Source organism: Hemiscyllium ocellatum, chromosome 33, assembly GCF_020745735.1.
Source record: "Hemiscyllium ocellatum isolate sHemOce1 chromosome 33, sHemOce1.pat.X.cur, whole genome shotgun sequence".
Classification (NCBI taxonomy): domain Eukaryota; kingdom Metazoa; phylum Chordata; class Chondrichthyes; order Orectolobiformes; family Hemiscylliidae; genus Hemiscyllium; species Hemiscyllium ocellatum.
The window spans coordinates 38988309-39009261 of record NC_083433.1 but is presented as its reverse complement, the minus strand read 5'-3'; the positions used below and the strand labels follow the sequence as shown (position 1 = coordinate 39009261).

At 39.3% G+C, this 20953-nt stretch overlaps 1 pseudogene; it reads right to left on the bottom strand.

The window, feature by feature from the left end:
• Nucleotides 1–17823: 17823 nt before the first annotated feature.
• LOC132831451 (cyclic AMP-responsive element-binding protein 1-like) overlaps nucleotides 17824–20953 on the bottom strand; it is a 28617-nt pseudogene continuing 25487 nt past the window's right edge.

Here is a 20953-nt window from a genome sequence, read left to right as displayed (position 1 = left end):
GTAGTATCCCTATTACTAGACCCGAGGGAAGGTTTCAAATCACACTTTCAACAGAAATATATCAAGAGCCGCTCGGAATGTTGATTAGAGAGTACCTGAGCACAGATTGAATTGCTTTTCAATGCAACATTAGATCTGCTTCTATCTATTATATCAATAATCACAAAATCTGATATTTATTTGTATCAGTTTATCAAGACATATGTGTACAGGTATCCCCCACTTTTGAAAAGTTCGCTTGAGCCACTTTGCTTTTACAAAAGACTTACATCTGCCCCTGTTTTCTCTAACTGAAAGAAATCTGAAGAGGATTTTCAATTTTACCAAAAAAGGGGAGATGGTTCCCATATAAACTAAATCTTCTTCGATTTACGCATTTTCAGCTTATGAACGGTTTCATAGTAACACTCTACTTCCAGATAGTGGGGATAACTATATCTAATTCTGTTGCTTCTAAGTTCCTGGAGAATACTTGAAAATGTTGCAGAATTAAAGATCTAAGTAATGAGATTGATCATTCTTTTTGTTGCATAGGGGCAAGTCCAAACAACTGAAACACATTAAACATTATTCTGTCGTGCGATAAATTGGAAATAAAGTTGATATCTTCTTCAGTAAACTTACAAATGCTCTCACCTATTACTTGTCAGCCAGCTGGTCACCTACTTTGTAACTAAATGTTATAATTCATCTAAATATTACTCTGTCCTTTAATCAAAGTGAGTTTGTAATTGTTCAATTTATGAATTGTCAGGGAATCGTTTTTATTTTCCGATTCACCTGTTCATTTTGGCCATAAGGTTGAAATGTTTTGACAATATTGGAGTGTGTTCATTTAAAAATAAGGTTTGCACATCTCTCACATATCTCACTTCTTGCATTATGATTAAGGAATGTTTCCCAGTGCCATTCTAGTCAATTCCAAACATTTGTTGACTTCAAATAAGATCTTTAAAACCCAATTATCAATCTGTTGAAAATTTTTCAGCTGTTTGCATTGAGTTTGATTAGGTATTCATTCAGACAGATCAACAAACAATCATAAACTCTTTGCAGGATTATTGAATTGAGAAAGAGATACAGACGTACAAATATTTTTTAGGAAGCAATTGCTTTTTCATTTAAATGTGTAGACTGTTCAAGAATTCTATATCGCCTTTCCTTTCTAGAATGCAAATTTATAGTTCATGTGGATTTTAACGTGTTCTGTATTTTGAGATTTGTTTCAAATTTAAGAAGAACAGAAGAAGTAATTACCATGCAAACTTTCGTGAATAGATGCAAAATATATTAAATTGACAGAGGCAACTTTTAGTATTACCTCTGAATATTCAGTCAAATATTTCTAATTTCAAGAGTGTGGCACTGGAAAAGGACAGCAGGTCAGGGAGTATTCATGGTGAAGCAGAACCAACACTGTGGGCATAAGCCCTTCATCAGGAATCTTTTCTGATGATGACCTAATCTCTGAAAGGTCGATCCTCCTGCTCTTTGGATGTGCCTGCCCTTTTCCAATGCCACACTGTTGGCTCTGATCTTCAGCTTCAGCTTTCCTCACTTTCTCCAAATATGTTTAATGAACATGAACTGAAAATGTTAGCATCAGCAGTTGACCAAGACCAAATTAACACATATTTTGCAATATTTATCGTGAAAACCTGTTTGAGAAAATGCAACAAATCAGATTGAACAACATTTCTTGCTGTTACAACCCTTGGCCATTAATAACAAAGAATAACCATGCTTTGAACAACCAGTATGGTGTATAACGACTGAACTGAAATACCAGAGGACAACGAATTGCATTTATTGGAGGAAATGATAACGAGATTCTTAATGTGATAGTGGTAATTGATCTCAGGAACTGTAAGATATTTACTGTGATTATTCCACTGAACAGTAATTAGATGGTCATGAAGATCTTTGTGTGACTTTATGTGCAGTGTTTTGTTTGAACATTGATTTCTGTTACATTGAGATATTTTACAAGATTGACAATTGACTGTTAAAGATAAGTGTTAAAAGCAACATATTTTTTTAAAAAAGTGTTTTGTTGAGCGAAACACAATTTTAAGGTTACGGAATCCCTACTGTGTAGTAACAGGCCATTTGGCCCAACAAGTCTATGCTGACCTTCCAAAGAATAATCCACTCAGAAACATTCTGCTCTCAGATTACTGGACATTTGCCCATGACTAATGCACATAACCTTCACATCCCTGAACAGAACGTGCTGCTTAGCATGGTCACTTTACCTAACCTTCACATCTTTGGTTTGTGGGAGAAAACCAGAGCATTGCAAACTCCACACAGACATGTGACCGAGGATGGAATCAAAGCCCAGTGCATAATACTGTAATACACGACTGCTAACCACTCATCCACTGTTCTCAACTGCCAGCCCCCATACAAGAAGTGAGATAAGTGAAATATGTGCAAAGTCAAATTTCAAATGAACACTCTCTGATATTGCCAAAGCATATCAATCTTATATTCAATATGAATAGGGAAATGGAACACAACAAAAAAAACTCCCTGACAAATCATGAATGAACAATAATTAGAAAATTAATATAGTCAAAGGACACAATAATATTCACGTGAATTGCATTGTTTAACAATAAATTTGGGAATTAGCTAACACATGAATAACGGGAACTGACATTTGTTTGTTTTACTGATTAAAAAGTTGACTTGATTTTCATCTTTGTAACACTACAGAATAGCAATGTATGTGCCTGAAATGTTTGAAATAAGCTCATTCCAATAAAAAAAAAATCAGTACGATCACATAGACGTCTTCATCTTTAATACTGCAACATTCTCAAATACTTCCCAGGAATTTAGAACCAGCAGAATTAGTTAATTTAGTTTCTTGGGAACTCGAAGAGAATAAGCAGCAGATTCTGTGAATTAGTCATTCAATGCGATTATTCAGCTGAAGACAACATGCCTTCTTTGCAAAAATGCTCACCTTCGAAAAATTCAAAATGCATTGTCATTATTTAATGAGACGATACAGAAATGTTCATTCTTTTTCATTTGACTTGATTTTGTTGCATGAAAAATACTTAAATATTATTGTAATTATAAATCAATAAATGTTCGTATCGAAGTGAAATATATTGAAATGCATTCAACTATGTTCCGTGGGTAAAACAAGAATTAATATTAACAATGATTGAGAGATTGTACACTACAATATATTTAGCTATTCATGTAAAGAGCCATAATTCCACATTTTCGGCATGTCCTGAATTGAATAATTATGAAGTATGAGCAAAAACTGAGTCATAAAATTCGATCAATGAATTTAGAAATAATGAGAAATCTCGTTTTGCTTTGTGACTGAGGAATATGTGCAAACAAACAGGAATTATTGCAGTGAAAAGTAATTGCAGGTCCGTGAATTTAAAGTCTGTGATTATGGTGATCATTCAGATAATCAAACATTAGACATTCACAATAAATTTTGGATGGGAAATCGTTGGATCCATTGTGGGATACTTGACCTGAAAAAAGAAACAGTTTCATATTGCAGTGTTGGTACTCAGAAACAATGATTTAAATTAAAATGTGAATCTCACTTTACTTGTTCAAAAGGATTTCTTAAATAATTGCACAATTATTATCATGACAATGACTTGAAAGTTAATGTTGTAATATGAGCAATTAATTTTTTTCAACGGTTTAAAAACACTTTGCTGTAATGGTGATTGGATATTTATTAAAAATGGTATATAATGGAAGGAAATATAGTAACTAGCTTTATGAATTGAAGAAAAAGTGAGCCATTCAGTGATTATAAAACAATTTTTTCTTTCTTTACTTAAAAATACAGGTATCACAAGAAATATGAATTTCCATCAAATTGTTTCTTCATGGAGACATGTTATTTTAATTTAGATGAATATTATGATCAGAGTTAGACAATTGGTGTCAGAATTTGGAAGAAAATTTTTAGATAATGAAAGTGAGCATGCAAGTGAACAAATGATGCTGTCAATGACATTTGGCATATAAAGTAATTATAATAATTGTGTCCTTATTGTACAATGATGAATAATGTTGCGATAGAGAAGACAAAAAAATGTTCAAAGCAGTTCTTTTCTTACAATGAAATGAAACCAATAATCAATTTTGCAGAGCACATGATCTGAAAAAAGTCATTTACTCTGTTATATAAACTGAAGATTACTCCGATTTTGCGAAAATGGAGATTTCCACGAATTCAAAATTTATGTTTGCTGAATTATACTACAAAAATTGTTGTAATTTGAAATATCTCTTTCACACAAATGTAAAATAAGTAAACTTAAAGATTATTAGAATGACAAAACGTTTGTTGTTTGTATGATTGTATTACAGTCAATATCTGTGATAAAGTAGAAGCATTGTTTGAAGCAACACATAACTTGGAAGATGTTTTCTCATTTCGCAATCACGTTAATGAAGGGATCGTCCCCCGAGGCCAATCTCAGAAGGGAGATCCATGACACAATGTAACATGTACAGCAAAAAAAACAGCATTTTTTGCACATCTGATGTGGCAGCCCTCTCCTCCTCATCCAGACACCCAGACCACACACATAATCACATCCTAATGGGCATTCCCAGATTCTTATCATCTCATGTTGTTTAACAGATGCTATAATCTCCAGATTCTGGTTTAGTGGTACTGGAAGAGCACAATGAAGAGCTTTTGCCCGAAACATCGATTTCGCTGCTCCTTGGATGCTGCCTGAACTGCTGTGCTCTTCCAGCACCACTAATCCAGAATTTGGTTTCCAGCATCTGCAGTCATTGTTTTTACCTCGTTGTTTTTACCACTATAATATCCCGGCCTTGGGATCTTTCCATGCATCTCATTCATTCAGATTCCAAAGTTATTGCTACACTCCCTCGGGCCTTTCAGAATGCCTTATCTGGTGTGACATTTTGAATTCTACTGTTTATAATATATTAATTTCCTGTCCTAATTATTTATGCACATAGAAATACACATGACAGTTCGTTTGAACTTATTTGCCATTAGATTAGTAATATGACTTGTGTTATAAACTTCGTTATATTGTGTAAAATTATACAGCTACTCTTACTGTCAGCACTTTATTATTAATGGGAAGTGAACATCATATCTTGAAGCTAGTTCCTAAAACTATCTCATTTCACATCTATTTCTAAATGCTTTTCTCTAATGATTTTAATAGGCATTGGTTACATGTGTTAGAAACAAAGCTCCCTTATAAATCAGCCGGAGACAAAGCCATGGAAACAAGGACAATTTATTGCAAAACGTCCAGGCACCCCGCTGGCCTGGCAAAGAGTGCAAATATATCAGTTATACAATCATTTTTGTACAGTTTGTGTATTGCAGGCTCACGCCTCCCTTATCCCATTGGTCCTATCACAAATCGGTGACCTTATTTGTTTTTCAATTCCCTGATCTATGTACCAACCCGTTCCTGGATGTCTGTATTCTTTGTCTTGTTACGATAAGCTTTATTGAGAAAATACCCTTACTCCTTCTTTTGTGGTCAGCTACAACTCTCCATAGTTACTTCCTGGCTTAAAACTATTTTCTTTAAAACTACTTCTTTAAATGGCCCTCTATATTCATTAAAGTCTTAGCCTTAAGTATACTACATTCTACAAGAATTCCATGACCGTTTGTATAATGTTTCACCATCCCCATCTACAGAAATTACACTCCACTAGCACATCCATCAATTACATTTCCATATCTTCTGCAGCAAACTACATTTCTTATTTCCCACAATTCCCCCTTTTTAAAAAAATCTGCAGTTTCTCCACTTACTAAGTGTCCTTTAATCCATTTTCTTATTTTTCTGCCCTCTAACGCCTTTTGGCGATGAGGTTCACAATCTTACATTTTACATCTGTGTTGTTCGTCTCTCAAACTCTAGAAGCATTCTTTGACGTTCTCTTTGTTGCATATCACCTGCTGATTGTAAAAGCATTTTGTTGATTTATTTGGGTTACTTCCCCAAGGGATGTCATCAGTCGGCTCAGTACCCATTTTCGGACATTGAAGCCTACCACCAGACCCACTGATATCAATAATCCATAGATAGCTAGATTGACGAACCACCTTCCCCAACCAGTCAATCTCCAATTCCCCCGTTCCCATCCTTTTCCGTTCTGGTACCGATTTCTGGCTTCCCTTATCTTGGCGATTTTGTCTCGCACATGTTTGGAGATATCAGTATTGTTAGAGGACACCTCAGGTACAACATTCCTCTCCAATTAGTGCACAGGTACCACCTTTCTCTGCTAGAATATAATCCAGAGCCTTCCTGTTCTGAAGCGTCGTTAGTCTAGTGGCAATCATTTCGGTTGCTATGGCTGCCACTTAGGATTCGGTTTTGGCCAATGCATCGGCAATATTATCGGCCAACTCTTCCAGGGAAGCTGCCAACTTTGTATTTCTCCTGCTGCTCGAGAGGTCCCCAACATGGTTATCAAAGTCCAGAGGAGGCGATCCCCTTCGGTTACTTCCCGGATTACCTGCTTTCCTCCTTATTTATTCCGAGGTATTTTTGGAGCTCCCTCTAACAGCCTCAAATGGGCAATTATGTAGGCAAGGTAGCAGCACCCACTCCAACCTTTCTGGCTTTAAGGCAGTGTTGATCAACATCATAACATGCATGTACTGTTGCACATTCTATCACACAAATGTATTTTTCTCCGGGAATAAATGGATCGGCCTTCAGGCCGCATACCCAATATGTTCCGTTTAATATTTGGGGAATGGTCGCGGCAGTGGCTTGACTAGTGTAGACACAAGATGGTTTTCCTAATCGGAAGGGTGCGGTATCATTCTGATTACAGAAACAAGTGGTATTTACTGCTCCTTTCAGTGGGGAGACTTTAAGGCCATCGATAGCACTCTGAGTTTTCGGAGCTGGTCGAGGGAACCATCCCGCAAAGTTATAATTACCCCTCTCAAATTCCCATTTTGTATCATTTGAGCCCGAGTCAAATTGTTGTATGTTGTACACTTCCTCTTTGGTAGGTGGTATTACCGTGAGAGGAATTCTGGATTCGCCATCGTGTGGGAACTCTGCACATACCCAGCAGTCGGTATGCCCTTTTAGTTTAGCATAATTCTGACATAATGCGGTAAAATGATTTCTCCCACCCCCCTTGGCAGCTAGCGCCAGTATTATCGTAACAATATAAAGCTGACCAATCATTTCAGCTCACAACCCTATTTGTTTAACCACTAACCCTTTGTATGCCAGGGAGGAGTGAGTCCACGTAACACTTACAATTGTTTTGAGGTACAATTTTTTAACCAGTATTTAATAGTCTCTTATCTCAATCCATTCTTTTTACTCAGCCTGATATTTAGAGGTTTGTCTGTCAGATGAGCTTGCCACTCTGGAGAAGGGGAAGGAGCGTCCGTTGGGCCCTTAACACGAGTGTGATGACTCCACCCTTTTTCAGCAGTTCGAGAGGCTGTTTCAGTAGTCAGGAGGGTGAGGGACGGTCCCTCCCAGCTTGGGTGCAGTTTGGTATCTTTCCAGGTTTTGATCAAGACCCATTCACCTGGCTGTATTCGATGTACAGCGAACTCAAGTGGAGGTGTCTGGACCCTTTTTCCTAAGGACAGACATAAAAAAAATCCCCGAGCACCACAATATAATTCTTTAAAAGCTTATCATTGAACTCTACAGTTGGTAATTCCCCTCGTGTTTCTCGAGTGTTTCCTTCTAACGCTCAGGTACGTGGACAATAGCTATTTCTTGGAGTAATTCCAAACTTTTCAACGTTTGTCCTATGAAGCCTTCGTGTATTAATTCCTTTCCCCGGCTCTTGATTAGACCAAATTCTTGCCATATTTTACTGAAGGTATGGACAACCCCATAGGCATATTTAGAGTCAGTGTAAATCGTCCCATCCCGATTTTCTAATCGCTTTAAGGCCTGGTTTAAGGCATATAATTCGCAAGTTTGGGCTGACCACGTATTAGTTAACCGGTCAGCCTCAACTGTGCGGTTTTCACTTCCGTCTACTACTGCATATCCATTATGTCTTCTTCCTTGTATTCTCTTGACGACCAGTCCATAAACAGCCTAGCTCCTGCATATAGGGGAATATCCTTTAAGTCTGCTCTTGTTCTGGTCTGATACTCGATAATATCTAAACGGTCATGTTCTATTTCTCGCGTGTCTGGGGATTCGCCCTTCCACATGAAGGTAGCTGGGTTCAAACATGCGTCTGTTGTTAACACCAGGTTGTCCCACTCCATAAGGATAGCCTCATATTTTAGAGTTCTTGAGTCCGTCAACCACCTTCCTGCCTTTTGATTTAACAAAGTTCTGACTGGATGTGGAGTGTTAACAAATGGCGCTCCTCCGAAGGTTAGTTTGTGGCTCTCCTCTACTAGAATGGCAGTGTCCACGACCACCTGTGTGCACTCAGGTCAGCCTCTCGAGACAGGGCCTAAGATTTTGGACAGGAAGGCTATTTGTTTTTCCTTTTCTCCTGTTTTCTGAGTTAGCACTCCTACTGCTGCTCCATTATTTACTGTCACAAAAAGGTGGAAGGGTTTCTCAAGGGAAGGGAGGGCTAACACGGGAGCTTGTATCAAGCTTCGTTTTGATTCCTGTAATCCCTCCTTTTCTTCTTCTGTCCATCGTAGTTTTTCATGTTCAGATTCTATTAATTTGTAATATAACCATTTCATTTTCTGGGCGTATGCTTCTATCCATAATCTACAATAGCCCACTAGCCCCAAGAACTCATTAACTCTGTTTTGGTGGTCAGTAGGGATAGTTTTGTTATTCCGTTAATCCCTTCGGGGTTAATGCGCCAAGTGCTGTCACTGATGAGGTGTCCTAAGTATTTTACCTCTTTTTCTACATATTGTAACTTATCCTTGGATAAATTTGGACCGTGTTTCCCTAGGAAATCTAACAGTCTATTGGTAGCCTCGCTCACCTCATTTCTCATTAGTCCATTTGCAAGTAGATCTTCCACATACTGTAACGGTATCGTCCCCTTGGGCATTGTAAATTGTTCAAGGACTTGCTCCAGTACTTGTCCAAATAAATTAGATGATTCCGTGAATCCCTAGGAAAGTACTGTCCAGCAGAGCTGCTTTTTTCTACCCGTGTATGGATGCTCCCATTCGAAAGAAAACATGTCATGGCTTTCCGTGGCTAGAGGACAAGCCCAGAATGCATCTTTTAAATCTATCACACTAAACCAGCGATGGTCATACGGTATTTTACCTCACAAAGTGTATGGGTTAGGTACTACTGGGTGCCGTGTTCGCACCAATTGATTTACTGCTCTAAGATCCTGCACCAGTCCATAGGTTCCGTTTGGTTTGTAGATAGGCAATATCAGAGTATTAAAGGGTGATATACATGGTTCCAATAACCCAGTTTTTATCAGTGAATCTATAACTGGTCGTAGACCTCTGCAGCCGTTGAGGGATATTGGATATTGTTTTACAAGAACTATCTTATTTTCTTGTTTCAGCAAAATCCTTTTCGTATCAATATTTAACTGACTATGATTACCAGCTTTTGCCCATACATCAGGATGGATTTGTTTTTCATCACTCGGTGTTAACATGGCCATTTTTACAGTCACATTACGATTTTCTTCCTCTATTTTTAGGCCTAATTTAATAATCAAATCTCTACCCAGTAGATTGCTCCCGACGTCAGGGATATATAAGAACTGTCCTGTAATTTCTTCACTACTTCACTTAATTAAAGTTGGCTCAAAAATGGGAACTAAAAATGCTTCATTTTTTTACTCCAAAAACCCTGATTCTTTGTTTAGTTAATTTAACGCCAGTAGGTCTAAAATTTAGGGATGACCTGTATCTACCAAAAATATTGTTTCCTCCCCTTTCGGTCCCACCTTTAGATTTACCAAAGGTTCCTGGTGGGTCTCAAGAGGAAGGAACCCCTGACTCCTCTAATATTCATCTAAGGTCATGAGGGAAACGGCTCCCCTTTCTCGTGTTAATTCCAGGCATTTCAGTTTAAAATGCCTTACTTTCCCGCAATGCTAACACCCTGCCTGTTGCCTCCTTTCCCGGGTATCTGACCCTTGTCTTTCTTATTGTCCCCTACCGTTCCTATTATCCCTTGATCTCATTCTTCTTTTTGTTATTTCTTCTACTGCTGCCACCATCATTTTGCCTTTCTGCTTCTGCTTCTCATCTTCCCTTTCCACTTACACTTTCTGTGCCTCACATAACAGCTCTTCCATCTGTCTTTCACACCATCCATCCAATTTCTATAATTTCTTTTGTATGTCCGGCTGTGATTTCGTTAGAAACTGGACCTATAAGAGTCCCTGTGCTACTGGATTATCAGGTTCCATTCCCGAATACTTCCTTGTGGCCTCTTTGAGCCTTTGAGGAAATGCAGAAGGGATTTCATCCTTCTCTTGTCGAACTCCAAAGGCTTTAACAAAGTTTTGTGATCTAGGTACTGCCTCTTTAATTCATAATATTACAATTTCTCTGAGATCTCGCATTGACTCCCTATTATCTCTGTCATTATTTTTCCAATGTGGTCAACATTTGAGAATTTATGTTAAACTTTTCATTTCCTGTTTAAAGACCCTAACTTCACTGTTGGGAGTATTTTCATATCCGATTGTACCTTCCCCCAATCAGAACCTCTCTTAAGGGACTTAATTTTACATTTTCAATTATCTCTGCCCCTCCTTTACGTGTGGTGGCTCGAGTGATTTTGAGCCCCTAGGTTCTGCATCTTTTAGTTCATGTCCATTCCCCTTTCTAACTCTGGACTCGGTTCTACTTCGGGAGCTGTAGGCTCGTTCCGTGGAGTCGTATATGGGGGCGGCGAACACATTAAGGGATCCCATTGTGGCTTCCCTTGTTCATTCTTTTCTTTTGTTTTTCCCTAATTCCTCCTTATTCATGGGATATTATTTTACTCCTGCGCTCCCTTTCCAACAAGCCGCCTAATCGGATTCTTTTTGACTGTAGATCCTTTTCGATTGACATATATATTAAAATCTTGACACAGCCAATCATCACCGGACTCATACTTGGGCCAAAAAAAAAGTCCCAGGCGCCTTAATACTTTCTCTAGACCAAACGAAACAACAATATTTTATCATTGTAGTTTTGTCTTTCTCCCACGTCCAGGAGTGGTGTTCGCAATTACCAACATTCTCCCCGAAGACTGTCGGGTGGAATATATGCCCCTTTAACATTATTTACAGATCGATCATTACACAGGCAATTCCCCGTGCCTCCCATTATTGCAAATTTAATTATCCTTAACGAGGTCCGATGTTACCTTCTTCCACACCCCCTTCAGGGTCCTGACTAGACACTGTACTCGTCCGATTACTCTGAACTTTTTGAGACTTCAATTGTTAACATTCAATCACCAGCAAACAAACGTGCATTCAAAGTGGATCACAAAGGGTTAAAGATTCTACTTGCTGTACAGCTTCTCTCTCTCTCACGCACACACACACAAACACACAGACACACACACACACACACACACGCACACACACACACACACAGTACCTCACAGACACGAGCATCTCACAACAAGTCTTCTAACTTTCTTCTGCTATTTTTCTAGACGTCTGGCCTTAAGATAATTCCAAAGTCCACCCTCAGCAGCCCTTCAGCTACTAGCCCTTCTGACACGGGCTATTTTCCATTGACATATGCTTTAATTTAGATCTCGCCAATTTCCCCATCATTCTCATACGTTTCCCAACCACTTAATGTTGTCCCGACCACCAAGCCAAGACTTAAAGATCACTTTTCATACTTTGGACTGTGCACAGAGTTACCTGGTTGCAGCTGGCTCCTAACCGGCGCAGCAATCCCCTGCAGCTCTTATGGTCACTGTAAAACCACTGCAGCTCTTATGGTCACTGTAAAGCCAGTGCAGATCTTATGGTCATTGTAAAACCCCTACAGCTCTTATGGTCACTGTAAAACCACTCCAGCTCTTATGGTCACTGTAAAACCACTGCAGATCTTATGGTCACTGTAAAACCCCTACAGCTCTTATGGTCACTGGAAAACCACTGCAGCTCTTATGGTCACCGTAAAACCTCTACAGCTCTTATGGTCACTGTAAAACCACTGCACCTCTTATGGTCACTGTAAAATCACTTCTTGTTTCCAGGGTCTCTCAGTCCGAATCATACTCGCCTAAACCGCAAATGGCAAACAAAGGAGTCCGAGATAGCGAAACTCGGCGAGGTGCACCTCCCCCGTCACCCCAAGAATGTCGAGCGGTCGGAATTTTGTATCCCGGACGAGCCCCCACATTGTTAGAAACAAAACTCACTTATAAATTAGCCGGAGACAAAGCCATGGAAACAAGGACAATTTATTGCAAACTTGCAAGTCCGAGCACCCCACTAGCCCGACAAAGAGTGCAAAGATATCAGTTATACAATCATTTTTGTACAGTTTGTGTGTTGCAGGCTCACGCCTCTCTTTTCCCATTGGTCCTATCACAAGTCGGTTACCTCACCTCTTTTTCAATTCCCTTATCTATGCATCAAGCAGTTCCTGGATGGCTGTATTATTTGCCTTGTTACTATAAGCTTTATTGTGAAAATAGCCTTACTTCTTCTTTTGTGGTCAGCTACAACACTCCATAGTTATTTCCTAGCTTAAAACTATTTTCTTTAAGTCTACTTCTTTAAAAGGCCACCCTATATTCATTAAAGTCTTAGCCTTAAGTATACTACATGCTACAAGAATTCATCTATTCATTTTGAATGGAAAACAAAATTCATTTGTTTTCCATTCATCTATTCGTTTGAATGTAAATGTTGCATGTTTTGACAATATTGGAGGGTGTTCGTTTGAAATTTGTCTTGCCATACCACTCACTGATTTTACTTATTGCACATAGTTGCACAGTGTCTCAGTCGTTAAGAATGCTGCCTCACAGTGCCAGGGACCTCGGTTTGATCTCATCCTCGGTGACTGTCTTTGTGTACTTTGCCCATTTCTTCAGTCCATGTGACTTTTCTCTGGCTTCGTCTCACAATACAAAGATGTGCAGGTTAGATGAGCTGGCCATGCTAAATTTCACATTGTGTTCAGGGATGTGTATGTTAGTCAGCAGTAAATGTCGAAGAACAGGTTGGGAAATGTGTTTGGGGCAGTTACTCTTTGGAGGGTCATTTGATTCAACGAAATAGCCTATAACCACACTGTGCTAATACAGATTCTACAATAGTTTAATTGCTTTTCTCTAAGCAATTCTAGCATTTTTTTTGAAGTTGCCTTTAGTTAATGTCTTCGACAGTTGATTATCAATGTGTTCCTAAATCTTGTAAAATAGCTCAATATTTTGGAAATCATTGCTCACACAAAACACTAAACACGAGGTCACATAAAGGTCCCCATGACCAGCTAATACTGTTCAGTGGAATAATCAGAGTAACTATCTGATTGTTCCTGAGATCAATCCCAACTGCCACAGTAAGGATCTGTTATCATTCCCTCCAATAAATGCAGTAGTTGTCCTCTGATATTTCAGTTCAGTAATTACACACGACACTGGTGGGTCAAAGCAGTGTTTATTCTTTGTTATGAATGGCCAAGGATTCTAACACAAGAAATGTTCATATCTCCTGATGTGTTTCATGGTCATAAACAGGTTTTCAGTCCAAATATTGCAATAAAAACGTTGGTTTCGTTCAACTGCCGATGTTAACATTTGGAAAAAGTGAGGAAATCAGATGTTGGAGATCAGAGTGAAGTGTATGGTGCTTGAATAGCACAGTAGGTCAGGCAGCATGTGAAGAGCAGGAGAAACTACGTTTCGGGCATTGGCTTTCATAGGGAATCTTCGGCTCCATGGATGTTGTCTGGTCTGCTGTGCTTTTCCAGCAACACACACTTGACTTTAAAAATATTTGTCTGCTTATGTGGAGCAAATACTGACTGTTTCCTCTGTACTTTAAATTTACTGTGCTTTCTATTCACTCGAGTTCTGATATTAATTGCTCGTCGTGTTCTTCTTAACTCTGATACAAATCTCAAATTTCTGGGCACAATAAAAGCGATATGAATTATAAATTAGTATCTGGACAGGAGAACCAATGAACCGCTACATAGACTTCTTGAACAGCCTATGTATTTGAATGAAAAAGCAATGCCTTCTAAAAATCTCTGCCCGACGGTATCCTTTTTCAATTCAATAATCCCGCAAATAGCTTATAATTGTCAGGTGATCTCTCTTAATGACTATCTAATCAATCTCAACGTAAAGTGCTGAAAAATATTGAATATTTTTGTTTATTAACATGCAAAGATTCATTCTCAATTCGGTATTACAACAATAAGTGAACCATATTTATCTATCCACTCAGGTCAAGTGACCTGTGGCACATAAGTGAATATTCTAAATATTCCTACAGCTGCAGAAATTGGAGCTGAAAAGGTCAAACTAAAGGAAACAGTAGACAAAATAATCATCTCCAGAAAACAGTGGAAGGCCCGATCAAATTGGTCACAAAGGTTCGGGAGATCCAGTTACAGCCAGCCTGAGAGTTGTGTATTGGTGAGGTTGAAGCAGACTTCCTGGCACCTTGACTTCCAGCCAGTGACTGAGCATTATACACCTCACTTGAGAATGACAACAACAGAAGTGTGTTTACTCGAAACCCATTGGTTGATTAGAATCCAGAATTCTGGTAAAGTGTTGTGAAACATTTCCGAAAACATGGAAATCAGCTCAACATTATTGAAATCAAAGTACTCGTAATCGTCTTCAAGGCCACTTAATTACTGTTCGGTGAAAAACTCTTTGTACGTGCCTTATTGTTCTCAGGATCAATTATCACAGCAATAATGCTCTCATCAAATCCAAACATATGTCTGAGACACCTTATTATAATTTACACACTATAACTTTCCCAGACCAATTATGACACTTTATTACTTATGGCTGTGGATGATAATTGTAATGTGTAGTGAGATGAAGCAAGTCCTGGCTACAGGCAAGTTTTCTGATAGATTTCCAATCCAATAGTTATGATAAAAATATAATTGTTGTTCATTACGTTGTGAACAGATCACCATTAAATGTATTCATCTGTGTATTCAGAGACAATAATGTAACAAATACCTTGACAAATGCTGTTGACTGTATTTTTCTGTTAAAAAAAGTTTCTTATTGACTTATTTTCTTTGTAATTCTGACTCAAATGTCTAAATATTGATGAGATGCAAAATTACATGAATGAAATATAATACATAACATGTTCTTATTATATATTATATTTCTCCAGTAGGAAAGCAGAGACACCAAGTGTAGAATTCTTGAAGATCTGAGAATTTTGAATGACAAACTAACTCTGATCAATGTTCACTGAATGTCTAATGTCTTTTCAAACCATCATGCCAGCATTTAAATTCCCAGTTGACTGATCTTAATAAATATCTAATCAACAACAGAGCAAACCTCATTAAGGATAAGGTTTCTAAATTCTTGGAAGAGCAGAGTCTGATTAGAACAAGGGGGTAAAAACAATGACTGCAGATGCTGAAAACCAGATTTATTCCCGGTGAAGGGCTTTTTTTCGAATGCCAGCACCAGTAATCCAGAATCTGATGAGAACAAGCCAGCATGGATTTGGTAAGGAGAGGTCGTGTCTGACAAACCTGTTGGAATTCTTTGAAGAGCTGTCATGTAGGTTAGACCAGGCAAACCCAGTGGATGTGGTCTATCTAGACTTCCAAAAGGCCTTTGATAAGGTGCCACATGGGAGGCTGCTGAGCAAGGTGAGGGCCCATGGTGTTGGAGGTGAGCTTCAGGTATGGATTGAGGATTGGCTGTCTGACAGAAGGCAAAGATTTGGGATAAAAGGTTCTTTTTCGGAATGGCAGCTGGTGACAAACGGTGTCCCGCAGGGTTCAGTGTTGGGGCCGCAGCTGTTCACATTATATATTAATGATCTGGATGAAGGGACTGGAGGAATTCTAGCGAAGTTTGCCGATGATACGAAGTTAGGTGGACAGGCAGGTAGTACTGAGGAAGTGGGGAGGCTGCAGAAGGATCTAGACAGTTTGGGAGAGTGGTCCAGGAAATGGCTGATGGAATCTAACGTGAGCAAATGCGAGGTCTTGCACTTTGGAAAAAAGAATAAAAGCAAAGACTACTTTCTAAACGGTGAGAAAATTCGTAAAGCCAAAGTACAAAGGCATCTCGGAGTGCTAGTTGAGGATTCTCTCATGGTAAACCTGCAGGTTGAGTCCGTGATTCAGAAAGCGAATGTAATGTTGTCATTTAACTCAAGAGGGTTAGAATATAATCGCACCGTTGTGCTACTGAGACTTTAAAAAGCTCTGGTCAGACCCCATTTGGAGTACTGTGTCCAGTTTTGGTCCCCACACCTCAGGAAAGACATACTGGCACTGGAACGTGTCCAGCAGAGATTCACACAGATGATCCCTGGAATGGTTGGTCTAACATACGAGGAATGGCTGAGGATCCTGGGATTGTATTCATTGGAGTTTAGAAGATTAAGGGGAGATTTAACAGAAACTTACAAGATAATACATGGCTTGGAAAGGGTGGATGCTAGGAATTTTTTTTCCGTTAGGCGAGGAGACGGGGACCCGTGGACACAGCCTTAGAATTAGAGGTGGTCAATTCAGAGCAGAAATGCGGAGACATTTCTTCAGCCAGAGAGTGGTGGGCCTGTGGAAGTCATTGACGAAGAGTGCAGTGGAGGCCGGGACGCTAAATGTCTTCAAGGCAGATATTGATAAATTCTTGATGTCACAAGGAATTAAGGGCTACGGGGAGAATGCTGGTAATTGAAGTTGAAATGCCCATCAGACTGCACAGTTACATTGGAATTTGCTCATAAACTGCATACATTCATGTAGAACTCCGAGCTCAAAAACTGCAGGAATTTATGTAAAACTCTGTTATCTCACTTATTAGATTAGAATCAACCTAAACATCAGGACATAGACAGAGAACACAGGGGGCTAACACCTTCAACATATTGTCTAGCGATCACCATATTAACACCTAGCCTGCCAATGCAACTTTAAAAAGAAGTTTTTTGTGATTTACACATGAAAGAATTGAAACAATCACTGTATTCTAACAGATGAAAGCCTTAACAGACAATCAATTTTTCAATGTATAATTTCAATTACATCAGACTGCAAATTTTTGCAATAAATTCTGTGTGACGATCAAGCCCTCCACAATCACCTAATGAAGGAGTATCGCTCCGAAAGCTAGTGTGCTTCCAATTAAACCTGTTGGACAATAACCTGATGTTGCGTGATTTTTAACTTTGTTAATCCCAGTCCAACACCGGCATCTCCAAAGGATGACTACTATCGACACCCCTAACCGTCGGCATAAAGTGGAGAGGATCTCCGAGAAAATTGCACATATCGACACAGACAACAAGTTCCTACAGGAATGCAAGTAAGCAGGAAAGATCCCGAAAGGATTACGGATCACGAACCCACTTAGGTTGCCCTACAACACAGACTACGCAGAGAGACGTTGCCACCGCACCTCTCATAAACTTCTCAATCATCTCGTGCACCAACTCTATGGCAGGCGCCACAACCTTGAAATTCACACTCACGCCCTGCACACAGGATACGTCAGTACAATTACGTGATGTTGCCAACCAGACAAGCCACAAAACTACACTACGTACATGCACGCCCAGAACAAAAAACTGGAGAAGCTTGGCATTCTTAGCAGGAATATCAAAGCCCGCCCTGGAAGAACAGTAGACAACATTATCACTAAGGGGATGTCTATTGTCAACTTATCGGACGACGCCCTTTAACCGGAAGAGATTGAAATCCTGAGTAGGGGTCTCAACGTCTGCCACACCACCAAAATCTTTCTGGCAGCAGACACAGCGGAGTTCATCAGACGAATGAGATTCCGGGAATTCTTTCAAGATGCTGGCAGTGATCCCACTGAGCCCACTGATGAACTAGAACAGTCGTCACAGGGATCTGTAGAGGAGCAGCCAAAGAAGGTGTCAACGTGGACTCCACCGGAGGGCCGCTGCCCTAGGCTTGACATGTATGCTCAAACTGTCAGGAAATATATAAATGCCGGATTCATCAGCCGTACCCACAATGTAGAGCAAAACATCACTCGTTCACAGCACAATACCATCCAGGCTCTCAAAACCAATCACAACATTTCATCAAACCAGCAGATAAAGGAGGAGCCATTGTCATTCAGAATAGAACAGATTACTGCAAGGAAGTGGAGCGACAACTGAACAACCAGGAACACTACAGGCAAAAAACAGCTGATCCGACCAAAGAACACACCTGAGAATGAAGCACACTGATTATAACTTCGTATCCAGTCCTTCGGAGTTCCCTACTAGCCCTCATCCCACGTACTTCTCGTGTAGGCAACTTCTACTGCCTTCCAAAAGTACACAAAGCCAACACACCGGGACGTCCCACTGTGTCGGTCAATAGGACCTAATGCAAGAATCTCTCTTGCTATGTGGAAGGCATCTTGAAACCTATTGTACAGGGATCTACAGCTTCTGTCACAACACGACGGATATGTTACAGAAACTCAGTACCCACGGACCAGTCGAACCGGGAACATTCCTTGTCACAAGGGAAGTTTCCGCACTCGACACCAGCATCCCCTACAAGGATGGTATCGCGGCAACAACCTCAGTACTCAACACCAATAACTGCCAATCTCCAAACACCATCCTACACCTCAGCCGCTTTATCCTCGATCATAATGTCTTCACCTTTGACAACCAATTCTTCATTCAGATACACGGAACAGCCATGGGGACCAGGTGTGCACCCCTATATGTCAACATTTTTATGCACATGTTCGAACAATATTTCTTCTCTATGCAGGATCTCCAACGAACATTGTACACCAGGTACATTGATGACATTTTCTTCCTCTGGACACAGTGACATCAACAAGTTTCATCCCACCATCAAACTCACCATGGACTACTCTCAACTCTCTGTCTCATGCTTGGACACGTGCGTCTCCATCAAGGATGGATACCTCAGCACCACACTCTACTGCAAACCGACAGACAACCTCACAATGCTACACTTCTCCAGCTTCCACCCAAAACATATTAAAACAGCCATTCCCTATGGACAAGTCCTGCGCATACACCGGATCTGCTCAGATGAGGAGGAACGTGACAGACACGTGGAAGTACTCAAGGATGCACTCACAAGAACGGGATACGATGCTCAACTCATCGACCGCCAGTTCCGACGTGCCACAGCATGGAACTGTAATGACATCCTCAGGAGACAGACACGTGTCTGGTGTGGTGCTGAGGTATCCATTATAATCATTAATTTTCACTTGTTCTGTACATATTAGTTAAAACACATATAATTTTATGTTCCAGTGCTATAAATATGAGAAACGATCAATTATTCCTTCAGTAAAATAAACAAATTTATCAATTTTAATTATCAATTATTTTTAATTTATGAATTGTGTGAGGTTTTTTTAGATTAGATTACTTACAGTGTGGAAACAGGCCCTTCGGTCCAAAAAGTCCACACCAACCCATTGAAGTGCAACCCACCCATACGTTTACCCCATACCTAACACTACGGGCAATTTAGCATGGCCAACTCACCTGGCCTGCGGGAATGTGGAAGGAAACCGGAGCACCCGGAGGAAACCTGGACAGATACGGGGAGATAGTGCAAACTCCATACAGTCAGTCGCCTGAGGCGGGAATCGAACCCGGATCTCTGGCACTGTAAAGCAGCAGTGCTATCCACTTTGCGACCGTGCCGCCCAATTATCTTTAACTTTCCAGTCACTTATTTATATTGAATGTGATATTGAGATGGTGTGAAAATATCATGGAATGTTCATTTGAAAGTTCGATTTGCATATCTCTCACTTATCCCTTGATTGCATGATGGTTTAAAAATGTTTCACTCAGCAATCCTCGTAAATATTAAGAACTGTCTGATTTTAAATCAGATCATTCGCACCTAATTATCACTGTGTTCCTAATTCATGCAAATATTTCAATTTTATCGAACTCAATGTTCTCAGTAAACAATATACATAAAGCAACACAAAGACTTCCATCACCATCTGATTATTGTTCAGTAGAATAACCTGAGTAAATATCTTATTGCTCCTGAAACCAATGATAACAGTAAGCATTTGGTTACTATTCCATGCAACAAGTGCAATTGATATCTTCTGTTTCAGTTCAGTAGTTAAAGATGATTTATGTTGCTTAAAACAATACTTCTACTTTATCACGGATACTGACTGTAATTCAACCATGCAAACAAGAAATGTTTTGTCATTCTAAAAATCTTTAAGTTTACTTATTTTAAGTTTATGTGCAAGAGATATTTCGAATTACAACCATTTTTGTTTTTGTAATTCAGCAGACCTAAATGTTGAATTTGGGAAAGTCTCTATTTTTGCAAAATGGAAGTAGTTTTCAGTTTATATAACGCATTAAATGTTTTTTTTCAAATCACGTACTCTGCAAAATGATCATTGGTTCCATTTAATTATCAGAAAAGAATTGCTTTGAACATGTTGATTCTTTTTGTCGTTTCTATTCCAATATTATTCATCACTGTGCCATAATGACAGAATTATTATAATTCCTTTATATACCAAATGTCATTGACTGCATCGTTAGTTCACTTTCATGCTCACTTTCATTATCTATTAACTTTCTTCCAAATTCTGAAACAAATTTCTGAACTCTGATCATAATATTAATCATCTAAATTAAAATAACATGTCTCTATGAGGAAACCATTTGATAGAAATTCATATTTCTTATGTTACCTGTATTTTTTAGTAAAGAAAGAAAAACATTGTTTTTCATCACTGATTGGCTCTTTTTTTTCAATTGATAAATCTAGTTAGTTTATTTTATTCCA